This window comes from Fringilla coelebs (assembly GCF_963513975.1).
Source record: "Fringilla coelebs genome assembly, chromosome: 2".
NCBI classification, from domain to species: domain Eukaryota; kingdom Metazoa; phylum Chordata; class Aves; order Passeriformes; family Fringillidae; genus Fringilla; species Fringilla coelebs.
The window spans coordinates 76,194,214-76,209,151 of NC_140029.1; positions in this window are offsets into that span (position 1 = coordinate 76,194,214).

Genomic DNA, 14,938 nt, shown 5'->3' on the forward strand with positions numbered 1-14,938 from the left:
TTAAATGCTGTAGTTACAATCTTTTAGAGTGAAGAATGTACTCTGACCACTGTCCAAAGACCAGAGCCCCTGAAAGCTCAAACAAGACAAAATCCAATCAAAACTAACATTGATGCTTGAAGTGAAGTAATAGACTGTTGGGTCAAATAGACTATTACTTCATATATTTTAGTTGTGAGTTGGTATTTTTATACAATCATGGTCTCACTGAAACAAGTTACGTTCCTGTTCTAAAAGCTGGTTTGTAGTTGATGTTACCTTTGTCATGCTTAGGGTTTTAAAATAGACAAAGATATAGACTCAGCTTCAGACATAGGAGTAACTGTGTCTGAACTAAGGTTTATGGAGAAGAGTTCAGAATACATATATACATAAAATTATATATGTGAAAATTTTATGTATAATTATATATATAATTATACTGGATACTGGATTATATATTATATATATATAAAATTATACTGGAGTCAGGATTTCACAGACCCTTATTTCTACATCTTTGTGGCCAAATTGAAAAGTCATCCTATCACAATTGCATGAAGCTCTCTATCCATTTCAATTAATTATTTGGTAAATAGTTCCACATTAGAATGAACCTCCATACCAGAATTTTAATATCTAAGAATAATTTTATGCACAGCGTTAGCTCTCTCACACTTCAAGTTAGAAATATTTTGATATAACAAAGCAGTCATTAGTGGAATTTTATTCTACTCTCAACTTAGGATCCAGTATTTTCATCTTCTGAGCAAAAGGCAAGATACCGTTGTTGATCTTACTGTAAGGACTTATCTAAACAATAACTGAGAGCCTCATATCTCATTATTCCTCAATTTTTCACTATTTCATAGACATAAATAATCCTCTTCCTGAGGTCAGTTTGTACCCAACAGTCCCAGAACCAACACTCCAGTATCTTTCCAGATGATCTCATTTGAAAGACTTGTTCCACGAAACGACTTAATCATTGCAGCTTTAAATGCTTTGGTAAAGTTTCATAATTTCATAACTAGTCCATTAACTCTTTTGTTATATGATGTTCTTCTGCGAAAACTTTAATCCTAAGGGATTTTGATATTTGTGTTAATATAATGGAAGTATGCCCAGTTTTGTCCTTGTCTTTAGAATTCCACCAGAAAGCGCCATTTTGAAATGGATTGATCAGGTTTAATCATAGACACAGATTACTAAATATGACATATCCAGCATAAACAATTATTTTGCTCCTTGCTATTTTATGCTGGCCACAAATAATGAATTATTTGTCTCTATTTGTGGCGCCAAAGGTAATGTTTTTTTCACGCAAAGACAACTGATCACATTGCTCCTGTTAGTACCTGCAGCAACTTTTCAGTTCTTACTTTCTCTTGTGAGTTTTAATGTATGTCATATCTACCCTGCTAGGTCATCATGATGCCTTTTTTTTTTTTTTTTTTGATCCCACAGAGTAATCCTGCACATGATTAAAGCTGTGTGCTTAATGCTTCAGGGCATCCAAGGGCTTTCTGTATCACACTTACTATGGCATTACTTTCCAGTGACTCCATTTTACTTGCAGGTCAAGGCATTGCTAAACCACAACCTTTTTTCCTATGTGCATTATTGGCCTTCCAGAGCTAGAACCAGTATTGGCACAGCTCTACTTATTTCAGTGGAAAAATTCTTTTTATTGCCTAATCCATTCTTTCTTACTGTTAAAGCTTAGTAAGGTCATCTAGTGAAGATCCCACATAGGAACCGATTGTCCAGCACAGTTATCAAAAACTAGGGAAATAAAACCCCAGCCACATAAAAAAACTCTGGTAGACTCCAGCTGTTCACAAAATCATTTGTTGTAGTTTCATTATGTGTTATTTCCAGGTGACATTTATGAGCCTCATGCTATTTTTTAATGTCTGTAATAATCCAACAGAAAGTGCAGTTGAATAAATTCCACACTGCATTTTAGATGATGTTGCTTTCCCAGGAAAATTGTGCCATTCCTCATGGTTTAAAATTTTTCTGAAGTCTGACTTCTCCATTTTGTAGTTCTAAACTACCTGTGAACTTCATGCCTTTTTTCCACCCACACATTTTCTCTGCTTCTTTTCTGCACTGGATCACAAAACCAATGGTACAAAGATCATGGCAGTGTTACTTGTGCTTTGGGAGAGGCTGCCAACTGTCATAGGCAGTGATCAAATTCAAATATGGTTTCAAATATTCTTTTTTCCACCCTAGAAGCTAGGCTACTAGGTTATAACTCAGTAATGGGTAGTGTTGCAGTCACAGAAAGGCTTTTTCCTTCTTCTTTGAATGTGAATTCCTCTCCTGAAATATGTGTCCATTTTCCAGTGAATCCTAAACAGATATTCTTTAAGGACAGCTAAACCCATGTCTTGCTCCTCTAAGAAAATGTAATTTTGAAGTATAAGAAAGTGAATGCTTCCTACGAAACATATAAATTACACTAACAAAAAAGAACCAGTTCAGAGGATATAAGGGAATTTGTCTATTTATCTATTGGTTTTTCAGGACTGTGTACCAAAAATACCCTAACAAATAGTCTTTTAAATACTGAGATCCTCTAACAGTAATTCCCAACAAGTTATGGTACTTATAATAAAAATTAAATCCAAAATATATAATACAATGTGACTTCATGAGACTATATTGGTGTCTAAAAAGAGAAAGCATTGAAGCTCAATGTACAACAATGATCAGAATGAAACTCCTATGTGATTTACCAGGTAGTAATTTACATAAATATTGTAACAACTTAGAATTGTTAGAAGGCTTTTGTTTTTATTATGAGAGTAAATCTGATTAAAGAAAGTAACTTTTTGATTTAAAAATGACTGATTGGATGTTATGCCCCAAAATCTGTCCTGTGAGAGTGGTGTTTTAATGAAACTGTGAACTTTTTTGCCTTTTTTTCCACCCACACATTTTCAAGCCAATGGGGCTTGTTTTTCTAGAGGATTTGATGCCATTTGAAGTGTCTTCTGTATCCTGTTGGGCCCTCAGATGCTACTGCAGAAGGGAACAGTCTTCTACAAGCCCTGAGTGGTACCAGTAAGCTGCAATGATTTCTCTAGAACATTTCTAATCTTACATTTTAGATAACTGTCACTACATGCCCTCTTAAAAAGTCTCATTTTTTCTTATAAAACACCTATACATTTCAAAGGACCACAATAAAATTCGACCTGAAGACTTTTCCAGGCTGAATAATTGAATAATCCCTGGACACATTACTTCAGGCGCTGTCTCATGAGACAAGAGATGATTGTTAAAATTCTGTACATACTCTGTTCTTCCCTTTCTGCAGTAGCATCAATGAAGGAGTTGCTCTGTAAAACACTTTCCACTACTTAAACTTCTCTTTTGCCCTTTACTTGATAATTTCTCCATTCCCAAGAAATTTTGTTCTTTTGCTTGTAAAAGATGATAATACAGAATTGGTCAATTAATTAAACCTCCAACCTCTTTGTTTTCTAAGTCTTTTCTTATCTTTTTATTTTAGAGGGTACAGTGTATCCCTATAAATATAGCTAAATCAGTAGATTAAATATTCTCAAGTCTTGTTGTGTGAACACAGAGATCATTTGTTCTGATGCTGTGCTGATTCTGTAGATCCTCTCAAGAGAATTTAAAGCTCCCCTACTGAACTGGGCTGCTCTATGAGTATGGACTGTGGGAATTCCTGCTCTTTGGAAAGGGCTGCTTACTGAGCCAGGAGCCAAACACTTGAGCCCCCCATCAGTGACTGACATGTGCCTGGTCTTGCCCAGGACAAGAACACAAAGCATCTGCTGAACCTTACCATTAGAGGGATGGGATTAGTAGCTGCATTTCTGCACTAGAATGTTTAAATTTCATGCAGCCCTGGGAAGGTGTCCAAGACTTCCATAATTTGATCATTAATATTTCCATATACCACTTCCACATGAAAAATACTCAGGCTCTTCACTTAGAACCCCTGTGCTCCAAAGCTGTACTGGAAGTACAATACTGACCTGAGGAAATTCATAAAAGAAGATAACAGGGATGGATTTTTCCCTCTCAGAGCAGTGAGGCAGCCCAAAAGCTTGGATCTTGACAGTGGTATCAATCAACCACAAAAAAAAAAAAAAAGTTATCACTTTTTAATCACATCATATTTTGTAAAAAATCTATAGGAAGACTAAAATGAAAAATAGTAGAGAGATACACTTGGCACATCTAAAATTGGCTTAGCTCTTTGAAAATAATCCATTTTTAGTCACTACACCTTTTTATTTTAATAACACTTGAAATAATTTTCAATGCCTTCAAATTTCTTAAGACAGATATGTTTCACAAAACATATATCTTGAAAAATAGAAAATATTTATTTATGCATATTTTAAGCATTTTTCTTAGAAGCAACTGTGTCATTATTTTTTCCATTTATTTTCCCCACCAATTGTTTTCTGGGTGGTTTCTTTGGTTTTTTTTGGGGCTTGGGGGTTTTTTGGTCTACACCCTTTGTGTTACAATATGCTGAGAAGCTGAGACAGAGCAAAGCTCTATTAAAAGCTTTCAGTAAGATTTCTCTCTCTACTACTTCTGTGGTTCATCAGCATTCCCATTCCACAAAATAATTAAGTGGGTGCTTATACTTAGGTTTGTAAAGTGGTTCAATTTGAAGATGGATGCTGCAAGGTTTAAAATAAGACTCAGACATTTTTCAGACTCAGGGCCTCATTATTTTTCTTATTTCTGAGGCTTGCTGTATCAAAGGGCCACAGAAAATCATCCAGCAGTATTGTAATCATAGCTGCCTGAGAAGACAGGCATGGAAAAGTCAGTAAATAATGGCAAAGCTTTTCTTTAGTTGAAATAGTACAGCTGGAAAAGCCTTTACATGGAGTCTCTTACAATTTTATGGCTTGCCAGTGCTGCAGGATTTCTGCCTCCCTTGAGTGCACATGTAGTGAGAAAGCTAAGGTGACAGCTATCACTTACTGGAATGCAAGCTACTACAGCCGAGCAGTATGCATGAACTTCTTTTACAAACTATGTATGGCTTTTCTTTGCCTACACAGAAAGTTCAAATAAAAATGCTTTATTTGTGAAATTGTCTTATGCATCTTGTATAACTTATACAGTTCAGCATGCCATTTAGCATTCAATGATAAGGTACTCTGCAATTGAGCTAATTTGCAATATCTTTTATAGAGTGAAAAAATAGAATTTTATATCTTTCCTATTTTATTTTGTATCAAATAAAGTAAATTTTGCCATGTCTAAGCTTTGTCAGTGTCTTCCTGCTGTGATCCATAAGGCAAAAATATCTGCATGAAACAGCTCCATATTCTCTGGCGATAAGGATTAAAAAATAATTTCACAAAAGACTGAAAAATACCCCCAATAACTAAAAAGTCACAATAAACTTTGGCAGCAAGATAAACTTCGGAAAAATCCCATTTACTTCTGCCTTAGGAACTTATACTGAAACTCATATTTATATTTCATTTGCTTTGACTTCCAGGAAACCGTCTATGTATTGAATCTCAAGTACAAGAGAATACTACAGAGACATATACTAGAGATTAGTGAGTGTAAGAAATTTTATAGAAGTGCACGTTTTTGAGGCTTTATATATCTTTTGGGGCTTTATATATCATATATACAGGCAACTCCAGAAAGGAATGTTGACTGCAGAGGACTAGAATTTAAGTCTGACAGGTACTTGGCACAGCTCTTCCACTGATGTGCCTCATCGTCAATTTAGCACCTTTGAACCTGTATGTACTGGTCTTTAAAAAAGCTGTCCAAAGTCTGCCAAACTCACAGGGCCCTGAGAATTTATTAAATAATACTTGACAGGTAGATCCCTATCTCAGTATTGGAAGTGTTTGATAGATTAATGTGACTTGATTAGGAAAGATACTGGAGGACACAAGGGTAGGAATTAGGTGCCTCAATACTTTTAGAATCAGTCCCCTGCACTATATGCGTATTTAAATGTAGATGTTTACACAGTGACTGAGACTGGGACAGTGATTGTTATACCAAGTGTGAAAATGTAATTTCTCAGAAAAATCAGTCATGTTAAACTGCACCAAAGGAGTAAGGAACCTCTACTTCATAAACAGCAATTTGCTTTTTTCTTACATTGTTCTACTTTAAATTTTATACAGTAAATCTGATACTAAATCTGAGCTACTTCTAATTAGGAATACTTTCTGAAATACCAGTTCCAACCACTAGCTTTTTATCCCATTTCACAGCAGGAACTAATTTTATATAATAATTTAGTCTAACAGAACATTTGCAGTCCTTTTCCACAATATTTTGGACACTTGTCCTATCTTCATAGATTTTTTGCTTCAGTTTTATGTACTAGTAACAGATCAATTGATTAATGAACTGAATCAACCATTTTTGACTCAAAAGAGAGCCAAAATCTTCACCCTTTTAAATCTTAAATAGAAAGCAAAGTGCAGAGCAAATTTCTTGATGGAAAATACTGTGAAAGCTATGTTGTGAGAAGTAAACAACATTAATGCTCAGGGGGTCTTACAAGAGCTTGCAATAGGAGTCTCTTTCCATGGTGGTTTGAGATGATAATATACATTAAACTTCACGGTGGATCACACTGCTTTTCTGTGACTTATCAGTCAAGAATCAGAAAATCACTGATGCATTTAGGCTTGAAAAGACCTCTAAGATAATCCAGTCCAAGTGTAAACCAAGCACTGCCAAATTCCCAGTAAACCATGCCCGCAGTACCACATCTAACCTGGCCTTGAACACTTCCAGGCATGGGGCATCCATAACTTCTCCGGACAACTTGTTCCAGTACCTCACCACCTTCACAGCTGCCTCACCACCTTCACAGTAAAGGACTTCTAATATTTGATTTTACCTTGACCTCTTTCAGTTTAAAACTATTCCCCTATGTGCTGTTACTACATGTCCTTTTAAAAATCCCTCTCCGGCTTCCATCCAGGTTGTTTTTAGGTACTACAAGGCTGCTTTATGCTTACTCACGAATCATCCAGTATTTTCTGTTTTCTCTTGAACTCTTAGCTTCTATACATTTTGTAGCAATGAGTGATACTGGTAGTTTGTTTGCTTATCTGCCTTTTTTTTTATGTCAGCTTCACTCGTGTTCATGTGTCTGCAGCTACGCTTACTTCAACATCTCTTCAAGTCCTGTAAATTTGGAGTCAAACTCTGAAAGTTCTCCCCAGAGTATGGGATTAGCTTGGGGAAAGAATAAATTATGCACAAAAGCATTAGATTCTTCCCCTGTACATAATAATGCTAGCATAAGAGAAAAATTAGCTTATTAATGTCATATGAAGTCTAAGAGTTTTAAGAGATAGACCAACCTGGTATCACATTCTTTTCCTCTTTTACACTGAAGAAATGGTGTTCTCTGATGTAATGCTGCCAATCTGCCCTTTCCATTTTCTGTTACAGACAGACTAATTTTTATGTATCTCATTCCCTTTGGGTCTAAAATCTGCTTAGTAGTACTAAGAAGCCAAGTTTCTAGGTGCCTTTGAAATGCTAGAGAAGAGAAAGCCAGAAAGATTGTCCAGGGTTCCATTTACCTTGTATCTATTTTAAAAGCACATTAAATCAAGAGCTTAAAGCACCCTTGCTAATTACTACTTGCTATAGTTAATCATAGGACAAGATGGTAAAATAGCCTACTGAATCATTTGGATAGACTGCACAAGGATTTGATCTTCTGTGGTGCAATGTCTTGAATTTCAAATTGCTCAGAAAATTCAGATCCATGATCTAAATCAGCTAAACACTGCAGCCTTTGGGTTCAGGGCTAATACCTGTGTACACAGGATAATACTCTCCTGCCTTCTCAAAATTTTTGAGCATACTAGCTGGCAAGTATAAGTTGCTTCAGTTACAGGACAGAAAGCCAAATATCTACAATATTACAATGGGATATGGTATCTACCTTGTAAGCAGTTAGAATGAGGACTGAATAAAAATTCCACTCTCCCTTGTAAATGATAAATCAGTACCTTCTAAGAATTTTGTTCTGTCTTGCATGCATGATATTAATCCTGTGATGCCCCTGCAAAGGTGGGCAAGAAATATGAAAACAGCCAGACACATTCTGCTGGGGTGGATCTGCTGTCACAGCAGATAACAGCACCTTTCGATACATTTTACACTAGGAGGTACCAGAAATTTTCCTATGTGTACAGCAGCTGGCTCACCCTAAACCTGGCCTTTGGATCACTCCTCATGAATAACAAGGGCAATTAGTGAATCTACTTTCAAAGAACAGCGTACACAGAACCTCTGTGTTCCAGTTCCTCTGTTAAACAATGACAAGTTATAATTAATAATGCATAACAGAGGTATTACAGAGATGAACATATCTTGAAAATAGCTCAGATACTATTTAAGATGGGGAATGATTGTAAATGCATCAGTTCCATGTAGTATATAACATAAATTGTATTAAAGACATAGTAATTCATTATTATTTTTAGTACTACTAAAAGGACCCATACACAGTTACAAGGTGTTATCTGAATTTGCATAAGGATACCAAAGGAAATCTAACACTGCAGGAATGCATGCAAGTAGTGTAATCTCTAAAGCATCCAGATAAAAATCTTTATATTTGCTGGAATCAAAACCCAAATTTCTACATGTATGTTCTCTGGTATTTACAACTTTAAAACCATAGACATGAAAATCATAATCTTGCTTACAAAAAGAACATTAACTACAAGTATTTTTCACTTGCTCACTCACTTACTCAAATACCTAGGGTCCAGATGGGTTCATCCATGAAAAGTTTTCTATATGCAAAACAAATGGGTCTTAGAGTAGTAAAAAAGGAATCACTGATGGCATCATAAACTGAACACAGAAGAGGATGGCTACAAGGTCTTCATTAAGTTAGTGATGGGCACCTGGCTAATAATAAGTACAAAAAAAAAAAAGTTTGTGGAGCCCTCTTCTCCAGCAAATACCTTATTTATCAATGTCAACCTGACATACAGCCTACTAATCATATTAGTTCAACTGACTGGATTAGCCACACATTTTTGGCTAAGGGAATGATAATGCACTGTGCTGAATAAGGCTGCTCTATTATCCAAAATTTAACGGTCTGAAATGACAAACGGTTTGGTTGGAATTTGGATTAAAAACTAAAAAAATCCGTATTGAGGATATTGGTTTTGTGTGATTTTCTCTTGGCTCACAATTAAACTGAATTTTACATTTTTTTCCTCTGTAGATTGCTGCTGAAAAGTCATAGCAAGATACCAAGGAACTTGCTTTCTTCTATATTATCTAGAACAGAGCTCATTTTGCAACAGATGACACACGAAGAAAGAACTGGATTATGCAAAGAAAAAAATCAAATATAGACAACATAGGAATTTTCTTTTGTCTAGGAATAGCTTCTTTCCTTTAATCAAAAAGAAGTCATATATATTATGAGCTTTGAAGTCATATACATTATGAGCCTTATAATGAAGATGAAAACACAGTGATGCACAGTACAAAACCAAGATGATTTTCCATTGCATTAAAGCTCATCATAAAGTTATCTATTTTAAAACATATTTTACAGAAATCATAGAACTGTTTAAGTTGGTAAAGATCTCTAAGATAATCAAGTTTAACCCGACACTACCAAGTGCTCCACTAAGCCATGTCCCTGTGTGCCACATCTACACGTCTTTTAAATACTTCCAAGAATGGTGACTGCACTGCTGCTGTGGGGAGCCTGTTCCAGTGCTTGGCAACAAATTTGGTGAGGAATTTTTTTCCTAATATCCAATTTAAACCTCCCCTGGCACAATTTGAGGCCATTTCTTCTTGTCTTGTCACCTGCTACCTAGGAGAAGAGACTGACACACACCCCACTGAAAAGTCCATCCAGCTCCGCAGACTTATGTGTATCTAAAGGGTGTACCAGCTGCTGACCATTTCCCTGGGTTATAGGGACTTCACTCTGCTCCTCATCCCTTTCTTCCAGCTCAAAGGACTGGGTACCATCTTAGTATTATGGACTGAGGCAAAGAAGGCATTAAGTTCCTCAGCCTTTGTTGCTAAGTATTCCCCTGCATCTGGTAAAGGATGCAGATTCTCCTTGGCCCTTCTGTTTTTGCCAATGTATTTGAAAAAACATTCTTTGTTGTCTTTTATGGCAGTAGAGATATTAACTTCTAGCTGGGCTTTTTCACTTCTAATTTTCCCCTTCATAGCCTCTCGACATCCTCACAGTCCTTGTGAGTTTGCCTGCCCCTTTTCCCAAAGTGTTCCATAAACTCTCCTTTTCTTCCTGAGTTCCAGATAAATCTCTAAGTTTAGCCAGCCCCTCTGGATTATCTTTTGGCACATGGGGACAGCCTTCCCCTGTGGTTTTTTAGATCTTCTTGAAGAATGTCCAGCCTTCCTGCAATCCTTTGCCCTTCAGGTCTGCCTTCCAAGGGACTCTATCAACTGAACTCCTGAAAAGTCTGTGCCCTATCATGCCAGGGCACATGGGAGTGCAGAGCAGTCATAGAGGAGATGCTTTTGAGAAACCTACATGGGAACATGATGAGAGTACAATGTTCTGATTATGCATCACATCCTTTTCTTTAATTAATCAAATATAGTGTGGAAAATACAAAGTAAAATGCTTTAAAAAAAAATAAGGCAATGAAAATAAGTTCACCAAAGCACTAAATCAGAATAAAATGAATGAAACCTTTAAATGTCATTTCAGTAACTACATGCAACAATGCCATTAACTAAAATGAGTAGAAAAAATATTAGGCCAAGCATGGGGATCTCAATATTTGTTTGTCCTTTGTACCTCCTACACTGCAAATTAGAAGGAAGAAGGGGCAACACTCAAAGGCTAAAAATATGGTCTCTCAGCACAAAAAGAGCAAAAGGATAAAGAGAATGCAAAAGATGACAGCATTTGGATAAAAGCCAGTCATATAAAGATATCAGCACAGAATAATAAAAGAAACTGGCACACATCCCAAATCAATTATGGAAGATTAGTGCAGCATAGGCCAATATACCTGCCTTCAGAAAGACTAAGATGTGCATAACAAAGTTCAAGGATAGCTACAAAAAAGGGAAGAAAAATTGAATTTCAGGAGATAGCAGGAAAATGAAGGCAATGTTAATTATAAATCAAAGGAAGGCACAAAGGTATTATTATTTCACTACACCTGTTTATCACCTCTGTATGAACTACACAGGTTTGAATTTACTCATCACAGATTCTACCTAAGACAGTAATTCAGTGGGTATGGAACATATTGAGACGCCTCATCCTGTTACCAGGTAGATTGTCACTTGATATTCAGTACTTTTGAAAAGATACAAATTGGTATAAGATCCCAAAAGCTGAATTTACTCAAAATGTGATATATTCTTACCAAACCAAGAATGTCTAATATGATATTCTTACCAAACCAAGAATGTCTAATATGATATATTTCCATTTTTAAAATTATTGTTTTATGGAGACTAACAAAAAACTTCAAATAGACTACTGCTCATGAATGAGTACTGCTTGTAGATAAGCCCAAGGCCATTTCCATCAGTCCCTCAGAAAGGGAAAAACAATCACCTTGGGTACCTTAAAACTCAGGGTAAAGGTAAAGTAACACATAAATGCTGTTCAGGGTAGTTCAAGATACGTTAAAAATTGTCTAGTGGAGCTACAAGTAACAATTACTTGGACTACAGCTCAGCTGTCAATCACATTGAGACTGTAACTGAAAATACCAACAGGAAGCCAAGCATTAAAATCACCTACTGATCAACTTTTATGAACAACCATTGCTGATTTACTTCTTTAAACTATAGCTCCTTCCTCTGCAGTTATGTACTGAATTCCAAGCTAAGTATGTTCATCTTTCTTGGGTTAATTTTTGTTTTTTCTTCGTGCTTCTCAAATGCCTAACGTGACAGTAAGCCTTCTAATTTTTCATCTAAATCTGTTTACACTATTTAAAATATAACAGATTTTGAAGGGCATTTCCAGAAAATTGTCCCTTCCACCTCATTTGCTTTTTCTTCTGTGTGTTCAACAGAATTTAGAAGAATGCATTATTATTGCTTCTGTAGAGTTATTATCGTTATTTTTTTATGAAAATGCTACGAAAACATGATCAAAAAATAGCGAGACTGTAAATCATAGACTGCTTACCTGCCTCACTGTCACAAAGCTACATTACTAGAACTGAGGTCCTTTTCAGTACTGATTATATCCAATGAGGGACTTAAAATAGGATCTTTCTCATGAAAATATATGACTGTGTGTGTGTTTGTGCAGGTGTGAAGAGGTAAAGTGTCACCTGTGAGAATACAATAAAAATAGGCATATAACTTCCATTTCAAACATTACCTAAACAAATTCCTTCTCTGTTCAAACTGTGAGATTTGATCAGAAAACATTGTTTGAATACTTTTGTAAAACCTGCAGTAAGCCTCCTTTATCTTTTAATCCAAGAAAGAGACCGATCATTTTCCTTTCACAAATTGTTCTTTTCAGATCTCAGTGACTCAGCTGATTTTGCTCCAGATTAGTTTACTTTGACACCTAACTGAAGACCAGAGCTGCAGTTTCTGTAGTTTAAACCAGGGATATTTCTTTCATCAGTAAATATCTGTAGATGACTTTGTTACAGTTTTTGCTTGGTGTCTTAGATCTGCACCAGAACCATGATGTGCTCAGTCTAAAACAGCAGTCTGTGTGTAGCATCACTATGTGACTTTGTCCTGCAGATCTGCATAAGGTAAATTCAGATATCAAATTGATAAATACAATTAATTCCCACCTCCAGTGACTTTTGATATAAACAAGCTGCCAGTATAGCCAGACAAACAGCAGTTCTCCAAAAATTTTTGGTTACTCAATGAGTAGTCCCATAGTCTTTACTTAAACTGTGGGTGGAGATATCTAATAATATGCTGATTTGGTCAGTGTTAACAGAATGACTAAAAAGTTCATGGTCCATTTTTCTCTTTCCTTCCCAAGTAAATCTGCAACAGCAGTAGAGATACAATTGCAATGCTTGAATATCTACTGTGGCTGAAGATGATGCACTCTTCTGAAAATCAGATTTCCAAAATTAATAGGCAGTTTTGGCAGTTTGACCTTTATTTAAAGGTCAAAATCAGTTTTCTGGTGTCATGTGGTAAACTAAACCAAGTCAGACTCAGAATTGATGCCTCCAAAGTCCTTTTACAATGTGTTAGATGTTTATGCCCTGCCTAGGAAGGTCACAAGTTCTCATACACTGTTCAGTGGGTTCATAATGGCTAATAAGGACCTCACATGGCCTACCCCTGCTTAAAATAAGTTTTCATAGCAACACAGCCAGAGTGACCCTACAGCAGAGCCTCCAATGCCTGATCTTACTGACTTCCCCCATCCAGGACAGCTTCTAAGCAAGCCAAGTGCAGACGAAAAATTTAGGAAGGAAATACCATGGTATCTAATGCTGTTTGGTGAGACTGAAAGACTTTTCAATGCTCATAAAATATCCACAAGACCTAGACCAGGAAGACACATGAAAGATGGCTGGTAAGCTTAATTTAAACTGTGTCTGAGGAACTGTGAATCAAGCAGTACAATCACCTCCTGCCAGACACTGTAATCCCTGAGCTGTTTGAAATGATCATATCACACAGTTTTCAGGGCTTAGTCAAGCCCTTCTTTTAGACAAGCCTGTAACATCAGCATGCAAAGTCATTGCCCACATGCAATGGGACGGTGCAGCCTTGTCAGGAAGAAACAGAGAGAAAACTTTGTAAGGAATGTTAGCCTAATGAGTTAAACTCTGACTCGTACCTCCATTTGTTACCTGATAATTTTGTGCAATGTGAACCTGGACAAATAGTTGCAGTTGATTTTTTCCCTATTTCTACAGTGTGAATGTTAACAAACACCTAGATAGTGTTTCCCATTCCTGAGGATTAGGCCATTTTTGTGAAAACTCTTGAAAATTAAATGTCCTTACTAACTCTAGAGGAATGCTGAACATAGTACTAGAGCTGAGACAGGCACAGGCCTACAGGGCTGCCCTGCAAGCTCTGTTGCGTGCCACAGGACTGAGAAATTATTAAAGCATCTCAGGGAGAAGTGGTAAAATTATCTATTATCAACGTGTTCTCTTTTCCTACTGTTCAATTGTCTTTTCAAACTTTAACTGTTTGAACTGAAATGCAACATTCCAAGTGTCTGCCTCAGGCTGATGTCTTTTCATTCCCACTGAATAACTATTATGCTGCCATTAAGATTGCCATGCCAGACTTTCAAAAAACATTCTGTGCAAACTTAGTTTGGTCCCTTGTGCACAGCTATTACAAAGACAACTGACAAATAACATGATCTGAGACTATTTTTTCTTATAGTCTCTGCCTCATTCAGTGCCCAAAGTGGAGGTCAGCACAGAAAGCAGGATTCACCTCTGCTGCCTCCAGATATGTGCAGCCCTGATGTCTACAGCTGAAGTAAGCAGTTTTCCCTTAGTTTCACAGGAAAAAAAAGAGAAAAGGTACTTCCAGGATGCAACTCAGTTTATTCTTAGACATATTAACCCTGCTCAAAACCTGTCAACTTTTGTCTATGCTACAGACATATCTAAGATTAGATGCTGGGTTTTACTAGGCAAATGATATACCAGTCTTTGATTTGGGTGCTCCAGTGTATTGTGAAGTACATCATCCCTTTTCTCAAATGGGATTGGGGTGCAGAAAGATTAAGTTTCTGTTAGTTCTAGACACTGAGATTTATAATGTTTGGCAATTATATAGCACTACACATATTCAAGAAACAGCGAACAGCAACTGTTAACTTCAAATATAGTTATGCATGCTCTGAACCTTTTCTAATGAGACTCTACTGTCTCCAGCTGGGCATCCAGAAAATGAGAAACATAGAGCTGAAGACCAGCTGTGAGAAATCTGTTTTGTG